This window comes from Ambystoma mexicanum, chromosome 2q (assembly GCF_040938575.1).
Source record: "Ambystoma mexicanum isolate Mex_15411 chromosome 2q, UKY_AmexF1_1, whole genome shotgun sequence".
Lineage (NCBI taxonomy): Eukaryota > Metazoa > Chordata > Amphibia > Caudata > Ambystomatidae > Ambystoma > Ambystoma mexicanum.
In genome coordinates, this window is record NC_090924.1 from 882180644 (window position 1) to 882196690 (window position 16047).

Below are 16047 nucleotides of genomic sequence, written 5' to 3' on the forward strand. Positions count from 1 at the left end.
TTGGGCTTCCCAGCGTCATATCAATTTCTTTTTCACAGTTGGCGCCTGAATAGGGACCCTCAAGATTGATGCCGGATCATTGAAGGTTGACGCAGACTATCGAACCGGGATCGGACGGTGTGATTTTGCGGGCCCGACCGAACGAGACGCGATACCTCGGCAGTGCTGCACGATCCGATCCTTGGATGATAGTCGTGTGGTCTGACACGGCATCTTGACGAGGGTCCATTTTTGAGGCGGGCAGATTTGTCGAAACCACCAAACACAAGGTAAAATTTGTTAGGTAAGTTCTTTGATAAACCGTACGGTCCTCCTTAGATTTGGTCAGGTGCAGACGTGACCCGGCTCTTAATTTAACCCCGACAATTTGAATTTGGCGTATTGTATCTTCAGACACAATTATTGACCAGGTAACACCAATTTTTTGTGAAATGCCTGGGAAATTGTCTAGCTGCTTTAGGGCTCTGTTCCGCAGCGATCGACAATCTTTGGAATTTAGCCGCCCGGCACCACAGGAGGGGTCGCCGGCATGTACTATGTACTGTAAGTATGGCATTTGTAGTATACTATTTAATGATATTTGGCACAGACAGACCAGACATGCCTCCGAATTTCAGTGGCCAATCAACAGTAGTTTTGAGATCCCCGTATTGAATACCTAGAATCAATCTTGCTAAAAAAGAAGGCTAGACCTGCAGCCTTTGATGTTTTACAGAATTGGAAAAAAGAAGCGTTACAGCAGCTTAAAAGTAGGGACAAACATGCACGCCGTCATAAAACAAACGCCGAAAAAGCGTTGTTATATGATAAAGAAAAACATTCAGAATCAGTTAAAAATATGGATAGGGCTTTTTCACTTGGAATCCAGAAAATTTACCCCTCTAAAGATTTCCATGTTTCCGAAGAATTTATTGAGAAATTGTTAAACGAACGCAGGCCTGATGCCTCAGCGCCACCTCCGTATGTTCCTATTTTGGGCACTCTGCCCATTCCTGCTGTAACTCCTGCTGTTATTCCTGTTCCCCCTGTACAACCTATTGTTCCTAGTCCTCTAGTTGTTGTTCCTCCACCTATCGCACCGCCCCTTCCTTCTGCACCGATAGTTGCACCTTTTTTAAATTTACCTGCACCTTCGCTTCCGAGTGGTCCCATATTGACTGAAGTTGATCCAAGTATAGGATCAAAGATCGTCACTCGTAATACTGTTTCTGCAGGTAAGAAACAGGAATTGTTTTTATGGGCTAAGCACTGTATGGAGAAAGGTGATCAAGTTAATGTTTTTTCTACATTATCTAATTTGAATAGTTTTCCTGAGAAAAATGTTTTTATCGAAGGTTTGGGGACTCATTTATGTGTGATGTGGGGTAGATTACAAAAATCGGATCTTCCACAAGGAGTGAGAGATTTGAATGCTTTGGCACTTTCGAGGGACACAGAGCAGAAAGTATATGGGCATGTTGAAAAATTGTTTGAGTATAGGAAAGACTTTGAAAAGTCACGAGATGAGGATGACGAAGACGATAGAATATATGTACAGAAACGGTTCCTTCCGTGTCGTAGACCGGCACCCGAGGAAATACGAATTTGTACCAAAGATGCGATTCGATGGATCTCGGATTCATCGATTCCGCCAGATGAAGTATATGACACGTATAGTCAGTATACAGTAGAAATGCAAAGAAAGGTAATTCAGTTAATGGTACAGTACCTGCAAGAAGAATGTGTAAGAAAGAAGGTTAGTTGCCCCATAGAATTACTGGGGATTTGTAAAAGGGCTTTTTCGCCCGACACTTCTTGAGCTGCCTTAGCGCTCGACCTGGCTTTGTTGCTTAGTAAGCGGCCGGAGGTACCTATATCTCAGTTGCCTATGAGAGAGGTTCCTCCGACCTTTGTCCCAAAAGTTGAGATCCCCGCCAACGCTGGGACTGGTGCCCCCGCTGTGGATATCCCTGCACATTATGTATCACAATTCGTTCACGTCCCGTTTTCACGACAGGAAGTGAACACTATTAGACAATCAGTTCCCGATATCAGGAAAAACCCACTGGGGTTTTACAAAGAAATAGAGTCCGTTTTGCAGTCCTCTGTGTTCACCTTGAGTGATATTGACTTGCTATTTCCTGTACTCCTACCCGTAGATGTATGGAAACAGGTTCGGACAGTAGACGATGTGCCAGGGTTAGGAGATACATGGGCTAATATGATTAGGATTGATGGGGAAAGACCAGCTGGTGAGAAACCACCACAGGTAATACTTACTTTGCCTGATAGAATTGTTGCAAAATTAAAAACTATAATTCCAGAGAAAAGAATTATTTGGGACAAGCTTACGGCCTGTGTTCAAGGAAAAACTGAAGGCGCCACCGAATTTTTTAACAGATTCGAGCAGGCATTTTCTGACTTCAGTGGACAGGATTTAGGTACAGAGTCTGGGAAAAGGTTGTTTGTGGACAAATTCGTACGTGGATTGTTGCCTGACATCCAGTCACAGATTATGTCCTCTGAGAGCGCTTGGCAGGCAAAATCTCAATCTGAGGTTTTGCACATGGCTCAGTATTATGAGAACCGTGTTAAGAATGAGAAGGACAAAATTGAAAAAAGGAAAGGAGATTTGAAAACCAAAGTATTATTACAGCAAATTGTTAGAAACCCCAGAGGAGGCACGACACAGACCAGAGGTCAGTATGTCCCAAAAGGAAATGCTCCTTTGGGTCCTTTGAATATTAATCAATGTGCTTATTGCCGCCAGGAAGGTCATTGGCGAGCACAGTGTCCCGTCCTCTGACAAAGGTCAAACAGTGCGTTTGGGAGTATGGGTAGACGACCTAGGGGCCGCCCTGGAGCAGGGGGCCCTGATAGAGGTCAGTTTTTGCAAGATCCTCAGCAACCTTTTTCACAGGAAAATCAGACCTCGAGTGTGGACTCGAGGAACATATTTGATCACCCTTCTGCTGCCTACCTTTCTGAAGAGCTTCCTTCTGACGAGGCTCTATTTCATTAGGATTGCCCGAAGCAGGGTTTGGAACCTTCACCTATTCCCGTCAATCAGAAAGGCCCCTACGTTGAATTAATAGTAGGGAATAGGAAACACAAGTTTTTGATAGACACTGGAGCGCAGAAGTGCTCCATTGATCATTCTCGGGTTCCAAACATTCCACTGTCAGGGCAAACAAATGTTTCTGTAGGGTTATCTGGTATACCAATTGTCTGTCCGGTTTCTGCACCGGTGTCTGTTTCTTTGGGTCCCTTTACGGACCATTGCCCTTTTCTTCTCACTTCAAACTGTGGAGAGAATTTGCTGGGGTTGAATTTGTTAAAGAAATTTAATGCAGTAATTCATTGTTCTTCTGATAGAGTACGGCTGACGGTTTCACCACAGCAACTTCCTAATTCTCAGTTCCTGATTCGACCTTTACCTCCTGAGTTTAGCATTGTCCCGGAATGTTTATGGGCGGTAGACGACAATGATGTCGGGGTATTACGGATCGAGCCCGTTAAAATAGTTTTGAAACATGGACTGAAACTACCACGCATTCCGCAGTATAAAATATCAGTTGAGGGCGAGCGTGCTTTGAAATGCATTGTCTCCGATTTTGTGCATCGTGGGGTGATCAAGGAGATTACAGGTAGTTTGTGTAACAGTCCGATCTTGCCTGTATATAAGAAAGGCGACAATGCAATTCCATACCGGTTCATAATTGATCTTCGTGCTATTAACAGAGTCGTCGCCCCACAATTTCCAATTGTGCCTGATGTGACGACGAAATTGACAATGATCCCTGCTATGGCTACGCACTTCAGCGTTGTGGATTTAAAAAACGCTTTCTTTAGCATTCCTATACATAGGGAAAGTAGATATCTGTTTGCGTTCACCTTGGGGGGACGCTCATTTACATTTACCAGGGCACCTCAAGGGTATACTGAAAGTCCTAGCATTTATAGTAGAGCTTTGAAAGAGCAGCTCGACACCCTTGAATTGCCACCTACTTGTACGCTGCTTCAATATGTTGATGATTTGCTTTTGGCTGCAGACTCTGAGAGTGCTTGTAAAGAAGGCACTGTACTGTTGCTTGTTCATTTAGCTAAAAATGGTCATAAAGCTTTGCTTAAAAAATTTCAATATTGTTGTCAGGAGGTCGCCTATTTAGGCTACCTCCTGTCAAAGGAGGGGAGAAGATTGACACCTGAAAGAATAAAACACATTTCTGGCATGTCTGTTCCAAATACACAGAAGGAAGTCAGAGCCTTAATAGGTATGGCTTCTTACTGTAGGTTGTGGATCCCGAACTTTTCGCTAGTGATAAAACCGACGTTGGCTTTGACGAAGAAGGGCATTTCTCTGCCACTGCCATGGAAATCGGAACATCAACGATCATTTGAGCTTCTCAAAACCGCGTTATGCTCTGCACTGGTTCTGGGTACTCCAAATTATGACAAGGCCTTTGTGTTGTTTGTGCATGAATGTGATGGATGTGCTTTGGCTGTGTAAACACAGGAACATGGAGGGAAGAATAGGCCGTGCAGCTACTACTCCTCCGCCCTTGATCCTGTCGCATGCGCTTTGCCAAGATGTTTGCGAGCTGTCGCTGCTGCTGCCGCGTCTGTAAGACAGAGTGAGGGAATGGTCCTAGGCCATGATTTGATTTTGATGGTACCTCACTCTGTAGATATCCTATTGAATAAAATCCAAACGCAACTCCTTACCTCTGCGCGGTTAACAAGGTATGAATTAATTCTGTTTGCCCCTCACATCCAAATTAAGAGGTGTTGTGTTCTTAATCCGGCTGAACTCTTACCTTTCCCGCAAAACACTGTTTGCGGTGACGAAGAATTACATGACTGCCTGTATACCACTGAACAAGAAACGAAGGGCAGGATAGATCTCATAGATACTCCTTTGGATAATGCAGAAGGGGAGCTGTTTTGTGATGGCTCCTGCTTCACACTTTCAGATGGTACATCTACAGCTGCTTATGCAGTTACTACATTGAGTAAAGTTGTTGAAACTAAGAGAATTTCGCATAACTCCGCGCAGGCCGCAGAGATTATAGCGTTGACCCGAGCTTGTGAACTCTCCCAAGGGCGTATAGTAAATATATATACTGATAGCCAGTACGCATTTGGGGTGGCTCACAACTTTGGATGGCTCTGGTCGGAAAGAGGGTTCCTGACCTCACATGGGACCAAGATCCAGCATGGCCCCTTGATAGTGCAATTACTCTCGGCACTCTCACTCCCTAAACAGTTAGCGATCATGAAATGTGCAGCACATCGTAAGGTCATAGATGATGTAGGCAAAGGGAACGCTTTTGCGGACCTGATAGCCAGACAAACAGCCACAGACCTTAGCACGGACATGTATGCCTTGAGGGAAACGAGAGATGCTTATATAATGGATGAAGGTATTGGGTCTGTGCGAGATATTCAAACTGATGCCACAATAGAAGAATCTAAAAGGTGGGCTGAAGGAATGGGGAAACTGGATGATGAAGGGTGTTGGGTGGATACATCCGAAGGAAAATGGTTGCTCCCTGATTCATATGTATTGGCAATGGTTACGATGGCACACGGTCCTACACATGCCCAGCAGATCATGAAAATGTTAGAACAAGTTTGGGTGAATAACAAGATTCTGGAGACTGCGAAGAGGCATGTCCGAAACTGTATGATCTGCTTACAGCACAATGTGGGTACGGGAACAGTAACTCCAATGGGAAGCTTTGGGCCCCCTTCTGTTCCCTTCGAGGTCATTCACTTTGATTTTATTGAGATGGAACGATGTAACAATCTGAAATATGTTCTTGTAATTATTTGTGCCTTCAGTAAATGGGTCGAGGCTTTCCCCGTTAAAGATGCTACCGCCATGACCACTGCAAAGATTATGGTAAAATAATTCTTTCCTCGATTTGGGCTCCCGAGGGTAATCTGGTCGGATAATGGTCCTCATTTCGTTGCAGCAGTAATTTTGCAGATATGCACAGCCTTACGTATTGAGAAACAATTTCACTCAGCTAGACATCCTCAAAGTGCTGGGTTGGTGGAAAGACACAATGGTATCTTAAAGAATAAGCTTGCAAAAACATGTGCCGATACCAAGCTGAAATGGCCAGATGCCTTACCTATTGTATTATTAGCCATGCGTACTACACCTCAAACTAAGACTGGGCTCTCTCCATTTGAGGTAGTGATGGGGAGACCTGCTAACATTTGGGGTCTCCCAAAACCTAAAGCCCTGAGAGAGGTGTAAAATGAATTGCTTGTAGACTACTATAACCAGTTAACTAAAAACCTGTATTTCATTTATCACCAGGTGCACTCGGCTTTACCTGTACGGTTCACGGGCCCAGGACACGATGTACAGCCTGGAAGTTGGGTCCTAGTGAAGGCCTATGAGAGGTCTTCCTGTCTCGCGCCTCGCTGGCGGGGACCCTACCAGGTGTTGCTCGTCACCAGGACAGCAGTGCGGGTGGCTGGAAAGAAGCACTGGATCCACGCGACGCATGTCAAGAAACTTCCTCACCCGACGCCACGCGTTACAGAAGAAGCAGAACCCCTCACTGATGCTACAGTCTCTGATCTTGGAGTAGCAAACAGCGCTGTGAGTGCGTCGGAGAATTTCTCTGAGCCCGAGGAGCTTGGGGAACAGTCCATTTCGTCTCCGCACTCTCTTGAAAAATCATTTCCGGAAAATACTGTTTCAAGCTCTGCGACTTCCGTCGCCTCCGATACGTCGCTTCCCTCAGGAAGTGACGACACCTTATTTCCGATTCAGACAATCTTGGGTACCACCAGGTACAACCTTCGACGAAGGAAATAGAACTACGGCACGGGTTTTTCCGTGCATCTGGAAAAAGGAAGTGATTGGAAGTTTTCTTTTGAATAAGAAAGTTCTGTTGAACAAAAGGGATTCTGCTGGCTAGGGTTGGGAAGGACTAAGAAATCTCGCGACCGTAGCGTCGCCAGCAACGAACATTGGGGTCGTCGATTGAGGAACTACGATGCCTGCCACCTCCACTGCTGCTCCCCGCACTGGACTTGTGAATAAGGGGGTGACCAACTTGGACAATGAACAATGTGCCTGGGCCCCGAAAACGTACTGCTGTGTTTTGATAATGATAATTGTTATTTTTGCAACTACTGCTGTAGGACTTTGGTATTTTGAAGAAATCTATCCTCTGAAACCTTTACTACCGACCGAGATTGTACCAACTGCTTTGACTCCCTCTGTACACCTTCACACTCTGTCCCCTAGAGACTCCCAACATAGACAAAAGTATCATAATAACACTCTAATGATAGTAATGAATGCAACTCATGCCATTTTTAATAAGAGTAATTTTAGGATTTGTACTCATTTACCGCAACATGGGAACAAGGGACTGGGATGGTATATTCATCCTTTACCTTTAACGACTGCTTGCTATGCCTCTCTTAGAGCACTATTCTTTGGCCGATGGAATGATAGCATCTCAGGGAACTTTGATGGAACTAATCTGAATGATTTTGAGAAACGTGAATTAACTCCCCTGGGATGCTCGCTTTTTGCAAATAGAAGTAAACCTAATGTCGCTTCTATTAGGCCGTCTGATAAACTGTCTCTTCCTTTTCAAACTTTAATTTCCTTTAAAATGGCTCCGATAGGCAATAAGGACGCCGTGCCTCCTTCTTACTCTATAAATCATAGCCCTGACTCAGTCCCCTGTTGTGTACAAAGAAATGGCACTCGGCCAATGGGAGATTTTGAAGGTTGTAAGAACATTGTAAATTTGACTGGAGAAAACAGGCCTCTGTATGTAGGGGGGCCTGTTTATTTTGTTTGTGGTAGTTTAGCATTTCCCTGGTTGCCCAAGGAATATTGTTACCCGGGGTATTTGTAGCTAGTACATTGGAGGTTTCTAAGGCTCGGCCGCGGCGGGACACGAATGGAGATACCCCTGGGCAAGTATTGGGAGATATAGCAAAATCAGTTGTGCCCTTTTGGGGACAAATAACAAACTCTGAGAACATTAGGGGATTAGCAAGGGTACTGGAGAGAACGATCAACCGGACCACGGGCATACTCTACAATATGACCTTAGAGCAAAAAGCAATAAGATTGGTAGCACTCCAAAATCGGATGGCATTAGATGTCATTTTGGCAGAACCAGGTGGAGTATGCAAATTAGTGGGGTCCGCTTGCTGTGTTTTCGTACCAGATTCCTCGCCGACAATCTTTAAAGCAATACAGAACTTGCATACTATTAGTTCTGAAGTACATATCCCTGTAGGAGATTGGAATCTTAGCACCTGGTTCTGGGATTCTTTACAATCTTGGGGTTGGAAGGTGCTTTCTGTTATTCTGGTTATTCTGGGGATCCTGCTATTCCTTTGTTGCTGTTTTCAATGTCTTCCGAGTATATGTGGAATGCTAGGGGGATGTTGTGCCCAAGCAGTGAGCACAATAGGGCATAAAATATATGCGCCAGATACAGCATCTAAAGAATTCGTGTTACAAGAGGTTCTGATGAACGACCTAATGGCTATAGATATTACAGACAATGATTCGGGATGTATGGATGCCAACACATGGGGTTATTTGCAAAAGTATTAGAAATTATGTTAGCACTTGGCATAGGCCAAAAGGAGGGTCTGTTGGAATTGAAAAGATATTATGCCTCCTATCGCAGTATTTGAATGTGTGTTGGCCTATGCCAAGTTGTCTGTAAAAGACTCTGCGGCAAGGTCTTGACCTTAACGAAAAATTGTGTAAGTCGCCATCTTGGATTTAGCCGCCATTTTAGGTTCTCTTGTAATGTGGAAGTCACCCTGAACATCAAAATGGAGGCCGAATGACATTCTGAGTGAGATTCTGGCCGTCGTGACCTCCGCACACATGAATAAGTAATATGCCTGCAGGCCACTTGTCGGGGTTGCGAACTGAGACCTTGTCCTATCCCTGACCTATGTGTAAATGTACAACTATATCAGCGAAACTGATCAAAATGCATAAATTATAGGATTGACCTGGCAAGGAACCCTAGGCCTGGTCCCAAGAATGGTTAACCCGTGAGGGGGTTGGCCAGGGCTGGATAAAGAGTATAAGAAGCCCAAGTATTCCAATGTACGGTCTCTCTACTAATGCATCGAACCTTCGTTGAAGTTCGTTACGTTACTCTGAGAGCCGAATAGCTATCCGTTTGTCAATTGACTTTTTGGTAACTGTTGTAGCTTTTAAATAAAGCACTTTGTATGTCCTTTGTAACCTGTGTTGGTGTGTTTCCTTTGGGCTTCCCAGCCTCATATCAATTTCTTTGTTTTCACAATGGGGCATGAGTGGGGGAAAGAAGGAAGACACGGGGCATGAGTGGGGGGTGGGGGGTACAGGAGGGAGACACGGGGCATGAGCGGGGGGTGGGGGTGGAAAGAAGGGAGACACGGGGCATGAGCAGGGGGTGGGGGGAAAGATGGAAGACACGGGGCATGAGCAGGGGTTGGGGGGGAGAAGGAAGACACGGGCATGAGCGGGGGGTGGGGGGGAAGAAGGGAGACACGGGGCATGAGCGGGAGGTGGGGGGGAAGAAGGGAGACACGGGGCATGAGTGGGGGCTGGTGGGGGAAGAGGAACACATGGGGCATGAGCGGGGGGTGGGGGGAAGAAGGGAGACACGGGGAATGAGCGGGGGGTTGGGGGGGAAGAAGGGAGACACGGGGCATGAGCGACACGGGGCATGAGCGGGGGGTGGGGGGGAAAGGAGGGAGACACGGGGCATGAGCGTGGGGATGGGGGGAACACAAGGGAGACACGGGGCATGGGCGGGGGGTGGGGGGAAACAGGGCACACACGGGGCATGAGTGGGGGATGGGGGAACAGGGCACACACGGGGCATGAGCGGGGGTGGAGGGATTGGGAGGAACACACGGAGAATCAGCGGGGTGTGGGGGGAACAGGGGAGACACAGGGCATGAGCAGGGGGGTGGGGGAAACAGGGCACACACGGGGCATGAGGGGGGGTGGGGGGAACAGGGCACACACAACGGGCATGAGCGGGGGGTGGGGTTGGGAAAGGAGGGAGACACGGGACATGAGCAGGGGTGGGGGGAAAGGAGGGAGACACAGGGCATGAGCGGGGTGGGGGTGAACAGAGGAGACACAGGGCATGAGCGGGGGTGGGGGGAAGGGGAGAGACACACGGGGCATGAGCGGGGGGGTGGGGGGGAGGGGAGAGACACACGGGGCTTGAGCGGGGGGTGGGGGGAAGGGGAGAGACACACGGGGCATGAGCGGGGGTTGAGGGGAGAGACACACGGGGCATGAGCGGGGTGTGAGGGGGAAGGGGAGAGAGACACGGGGCATGAGCAGGGGGTGGGGGGGAAGGGGAGAGACATGGGGCATGAGCGGGGGGTGGGGGAGGGGGAGAGACACACGGGGCATGAGCAGGGGGTGGGGGTAACAGGGGAGACAGGTCATGAGCGAGGGTAGGGGGAGGGGAGAGACACAGGGGACATGAGCGGGGGTGGGGGAAACAGTAGGGAGACACGGGGCATGAGCAGGGGGTGGAGGGGAGGGGAGAGACACACAGAGCATGAGCGGGGATGGGGGAAGTGGAGAGACACACGGGGCATGAGCGGTGGGGTGGGGGAAGGGGAGACACGGGGCATGAGCGGGGGGTGGGGGAGAAGGGGAGACACACGAGGCGTGAGCGGGGGTGGGGGGGAACAGGGGAGACACACGGGGCATAAGCGGGGGTGGGGGAGCAGGGCAGACACGGGGCATGAGCAGGGGGTGGGGGAACAGGGCAGACATGGGGCATGAGCGGGGCGTGGGGGGAAGGGAGAGAGACACACGGGACATGAGCGGGGGGTGGGGGGAAGGGGAGAGACACACGGGGCATGAGCGGGGGTGGAGGGGAGAGACACACAGGGCATGAACGGGGGGTGGGGGGAAGGGGAGAGACACACGGGGCATGAGCAGGGGCTGGGGGGGAAGGGGAGAGACACACAGGCATGAGTGGGGGGTGGGGGGGAAGGGGAGACACACGGGGCATGAGTGGGGCGAGGGGAGAGACACACGGGGCATGAGCGGGGGTTCGGGGGAGGGGAGAGACACACGGGGCATGAACGGGGGGGAGGGGAGAGACACACGGGGCATGAGCGGGGGGTGGGGGGAAGGGGAGAGACACACGGGGCATGAGCAGGGGGTGGTGGGGGAGGGGAGAGACACATGGGGCATGAGCGGGGGGTGGGAGGGAGGGGAGAGACACACGGGGCATGAGCGGGGGGTGGGGGGAGGGCAGAGACACACGGGGCATGAGCGGGGGGTGTGGGGAAGGGGAGACACACGGGGCATGAGCGGGGGTGTGGGGGGAATGGGAGAGACACGGGGCATGAACGGGGGGTGGGGGGATCGTGAAGGAGACACAGGGGATGAGCAGAGGGTGGAGGGGAACAGAGGAGACACAGGGATGAGCGGAGACATGAGCGGGGGTGGGGGAACAGGGGAGACACGGGGATGAGCGGGGGTGGGGGGGATCGTGAGGGAGACATGGGGGATGAACGGAGGGTGGGGGGGACAGAGGAGATACTGGGATGAGCGGAGACATGAGCGGGGGTGGGGGGGATCAGGGGAGACACGGGGGATGAGCGGAGGGTGGGGGGTAACAGAGGAGACATCGGGGATGAGCAGGGGTGAGGGGGAATGGGAAGAAGACACAGGACTGAGCTAACTGTGCAGGCGACAGATCCCGCTCCTCAGCCCTCCGCAGGCCACCGTGTGCCGATGGCTGGAGGAATAGGGGAGACACGGGGGTGATGGGGGGACAGGAAGGAGACACGGACATGAGCGGGGGGTGGGGGGAATGGGAGGAAGACACGGGCATGAGCAGGGGTGGGGGGGAACAGAAGGAAGACACTTACTAGCCGGGCTCTCACCGAAAACCACAAACAAAGATGGCGGGCGTCTTGAAAATACGACGCACTGCACGCTGCAGTGCAGCCAATGGGAAAGCACGTAACATGTCCGCGGACACGACGCAACCCGCTTGCCCAATCCCTGTCCTGTCCGCGGAGAGAACAGGGAAGTGTGTCCGCGAAGCGAACACAGATATCACTAATTTTTTTTACCTACTTTTTGGTGATTTTTTTAAAAACTACTGGACGGATATTCACCAAATTTGCAAAAGCACGCTTTCGGGACCAAGCCGCTGCCCCTGGTCCAAATTTGGTGAAAATCCGTACAGCGGTTTGGGCTGTAGGTGCGAGCAAATATTTTTTCCCATTCAGTCTATGGGAAAAAAATAAATTTTGGGACCCCTCCTATAACTTTCCCCCCCCGGACAAATCCTCACCAACCTTTGCAAAAATATTCAGAGTGGGCCATATACTTTGATTGCAAAGGTTGGTGAGGATCCGTCCAGGGGGAGCAAAGTTATAAGCCGCCCAAAAAGTGCTCTTCCTATGGAAACAGCAACTTATCCATAACTACATGGCCATTACCGTGGCCATGTAATATATATATATATGGGGCAGCAATCACCAATGCGGTGACACTACAAATGAGAAAATAAGTAAGGCAATGGAATTCACTTTTGAACAGCACAGAAGATAAAACACAGGGAAAAGACAGTTTTGGTTTGTGAACAGTTAGCGCTTAGGTTAATATTTCCCCCTGCAAAGTTCTTGATTCACACATGAGCAATTCTACACAGCTGTAAGTAAGTAGCAGGTATTCAGGAATAAAAGAATAGAGTATAGTGTTTGAATATAGTCTTCCCTCCCGAAACAAGAGAGAAAGCACTTTTGGAAATTGACACTTTTTAAACTGACAGTGGAAAATGGCTTTGTGAGACAAGGAAAAAAAATTGCAAAAATGCTTACATTGATATAAATTCTTATGAGAGCCATACTAAACAGGTCCTAACAAACATGGACTACAAGGTAAACAATAGTACACACTTTAGATCAGAATGAAAGTTAAGAAACAATTATGATGGGAAAAGACACGTGTAAAACTTTTGTAAAATGTGAATTCGTGGCTAAATTTCACTATGCGATTTTTAATAAAAATGGGTCAAATATGCTGTCTATAAAATTGAACAAGGTATGGATGTTTTAGTGAGAGGCGTTTTTGAAAAAATTAGAACAGAGAAAAGTAGAATTTTGGTTTTAAAAATGACAGATTGGGTTTAAACTATGTTAATGACTATGAAAAAGAGAATGCCACCTGTGAATCTCCACGGCCGATTGTAACTCTTCACATGTGATGCTCTGGTTTCCGTTTTGTATGGGAATTACTTTATTTAATCCAAATCACTAATGGGTTATGGTTTAATGAAACAAAGGAGAAAAGAAATCAGTGCAAGAATGGTTCTGACAATATTAGAGGTTCTGAAGTTAAAGATGGGATGGGTTGAGATTGGGATAGGACAAGCAAATATACTATGGGTTACTATGATTCCTGTTTATACTTACAGTCCACTATAACTAAGATTGGACCGTCAGTGTTCTGGTCATCACGGGTCGGGTTTACCGGCAGCAGGGCACCTCTGCCGGGATGGTCATCTGGGCGGTTCTGGTCAATTGGACTGGCACCTCAACTGGATTTGGATTGGATTTGCCCTTCTGGTCACTGGACACAGTAGATTAGCGTGATGGCGAGTTTCAGCAGGCAAGAGTGAATGGTAGCAAGCCAGACTGGATCAGAATTATTTTCCTTAAGTTTGGGATAGTTGGATTTGGGCCTAGCTGAAAAGAGTTCAGCAAATGCTGAGGCCTGGGTTTTGCAAAGAAATATGGAACGGGAACTTGATGAAGAGTTGTGGAACAAAGCACTGCGTGGAAATCAGGATCAAGTCAGGAATCAGTGTCTGTGTGGTGAAGTTCCTATATTTATCCTGCCAAGTGACATCACAACGTTTATCGTAGGGGCAGAATTTCAAACTACACCCTCACGGCTGTGAGTGGTCAAAGGCACTTGCCTTGTTCTGGTTGGAAGTCATCTTTATGATGTGATTTGGGAACTCCCACATTGATTTGAACCGCAATTTAACTTTCCCAAAAATGCACATTTCTAGAATTATGCCCCCTAATAAAATCAGACACATACATTATATATTTTTTGAGTTATCCTTGCGTCCAATTCCCATCTCTGTGAGAGCTGTCTTTGTCGTTCTGTGGAATTTTTTCTATTTTAATCATAACGGTTTGGCCTAACAATTTCTAATTCAGTACATATCTGGGCGATGACCCCAAGAACGCAGGTAAACAATATCATATTTGCAGCAGCAATAGTTATGCTACAATTAGGGTTTTGGTGTAACGTTGGTGCCTTATGTAGTACAGTTTTCACTAACGTCTCCACAGAAAGAGCATAAAATTAGATTTACAACTACCAATTTTTCGATGTGTCCTCCTTCATGTTGCAAAGTTAAAGGTTTTCAAATCTTAATCACACATAGGTATTTTAAACAACAGATTTCTTTGAGCAGTGTTTTTTTTCTCCTTTCAACAGACAACAGCTGCCAAATCGCTTTGAACAGGGTGGGGTGTAGAGGGAAGTTTCCTGCCCCTCCCCAGAAGGGGTCAATGCTCAGCCTGTCCTTTGTCCTTAGCCAAAGACTAATGCCTAATCAGTTCATTGTTGTCAATATGCGAGAACCTCCAGCATCAATTAAGCCTTCCTATAGCAAGGGAGTGTCAGCCTGAAGTGTCATCTTTCCCAGGCTGGGCACTGTCCAATCAGAATTAACCAAGAAACTCCAACTGGGTTACTTTAAGGTTCATCTAAATCTTTCATTTAAAATATATATACAATTGAACATAGTTTATAGGAGATTGTGACATCTAAAAGAATTAAGCCCTTTACAAAAGCATGCTTTTCAACAGGCGAATTTTGCACTTCTTCATGGAAAAAGCACATTTGAACTGAGTCTTTTACATCAGAGTTTCTTCTTAGCGGCTGTCAGTCAATAGCAGGTTTGGACTCTCGGGCCCACGCCAGTGAAGTAACTTGGCAAAAAGACGATCATTCACGATGCACCCCTGCACAGAACTGCAGGATGGAGAGTGCATCTTATCAAAACACAAGGTGAGGAAAACTCTAAGGGGGTCGCTGGGGTCCACACGGGAGGCGGGCCTTGAGAGAAAGAGATTGTGGGCTAAACCAGAACTCCTGTCTTCCAGACTAGATCCTCGGCAGAACGAGAACCTGGGGGAGGCGAATCCAGGTCGAAGCAGTCCAACCAAGTTGGGTGGCGTCCCTGTGGATACCAAGTGAGCGTTTCACACCAAGTTTACAGTAAAGTGTTAGTGTATCATGTTGACTCTGTTTACTCAGCCTGACCAAGATATCTACTTGTGAATCTTTTTCAGTGGGCTGCGTGTCTCTTCAGATTACCTCTGTAACATGAACCTCGTGGGCTTGTAACAGAAAAGGGGGTGAGGAGCACACGTGTATTTGGGGCATCATGTTTTGCATTTAAGATCAAATGCTTCCAATAATACCTCAATAAACAGTCTAAAGACAACCAGTGTCTTAGAACTTGATTACATTGATGTCCTACAGTAGTCATAGAGAGTATTTAAAATATCAGTGGGAGGAAATATTGGAATTTTGACAAAATTAGATCATACAAAGTCTAATTTTTGAAAACAGGGTCCCAATTGTTCCAGTAAGAGCGTTCATTGCAAGGATTGGAAAGACTCTTCTGTTATTAACAAGAGCAAATAGAACGGAGGATCGTTGTGTTCTGTGTGTGGCTACAGGCTTTCTTTTCACCTATGCAGTGTATTTCTGCTTTTAAACACTGATGACATATAATTGCTGGAAGAAGGCATGTAATTAGATGGGAGACTTTTAGAAAATTAAATACAGTTTATTTCAAAACGTCATTGAAATGATCTTTCTCCAAAGTGTGACCTTGAAACTAGAACAAAGGGGCATCACTCTCCAGAGATCTTCCCTCACAAAAGAACAGTTCTATGACACCCATCATTTCAGTTACTCAGTTGGTCCATTCACAACTCTCTTTGTAAAATCTCTATGTACTCTCTAACTTTAGACCATTATGACCC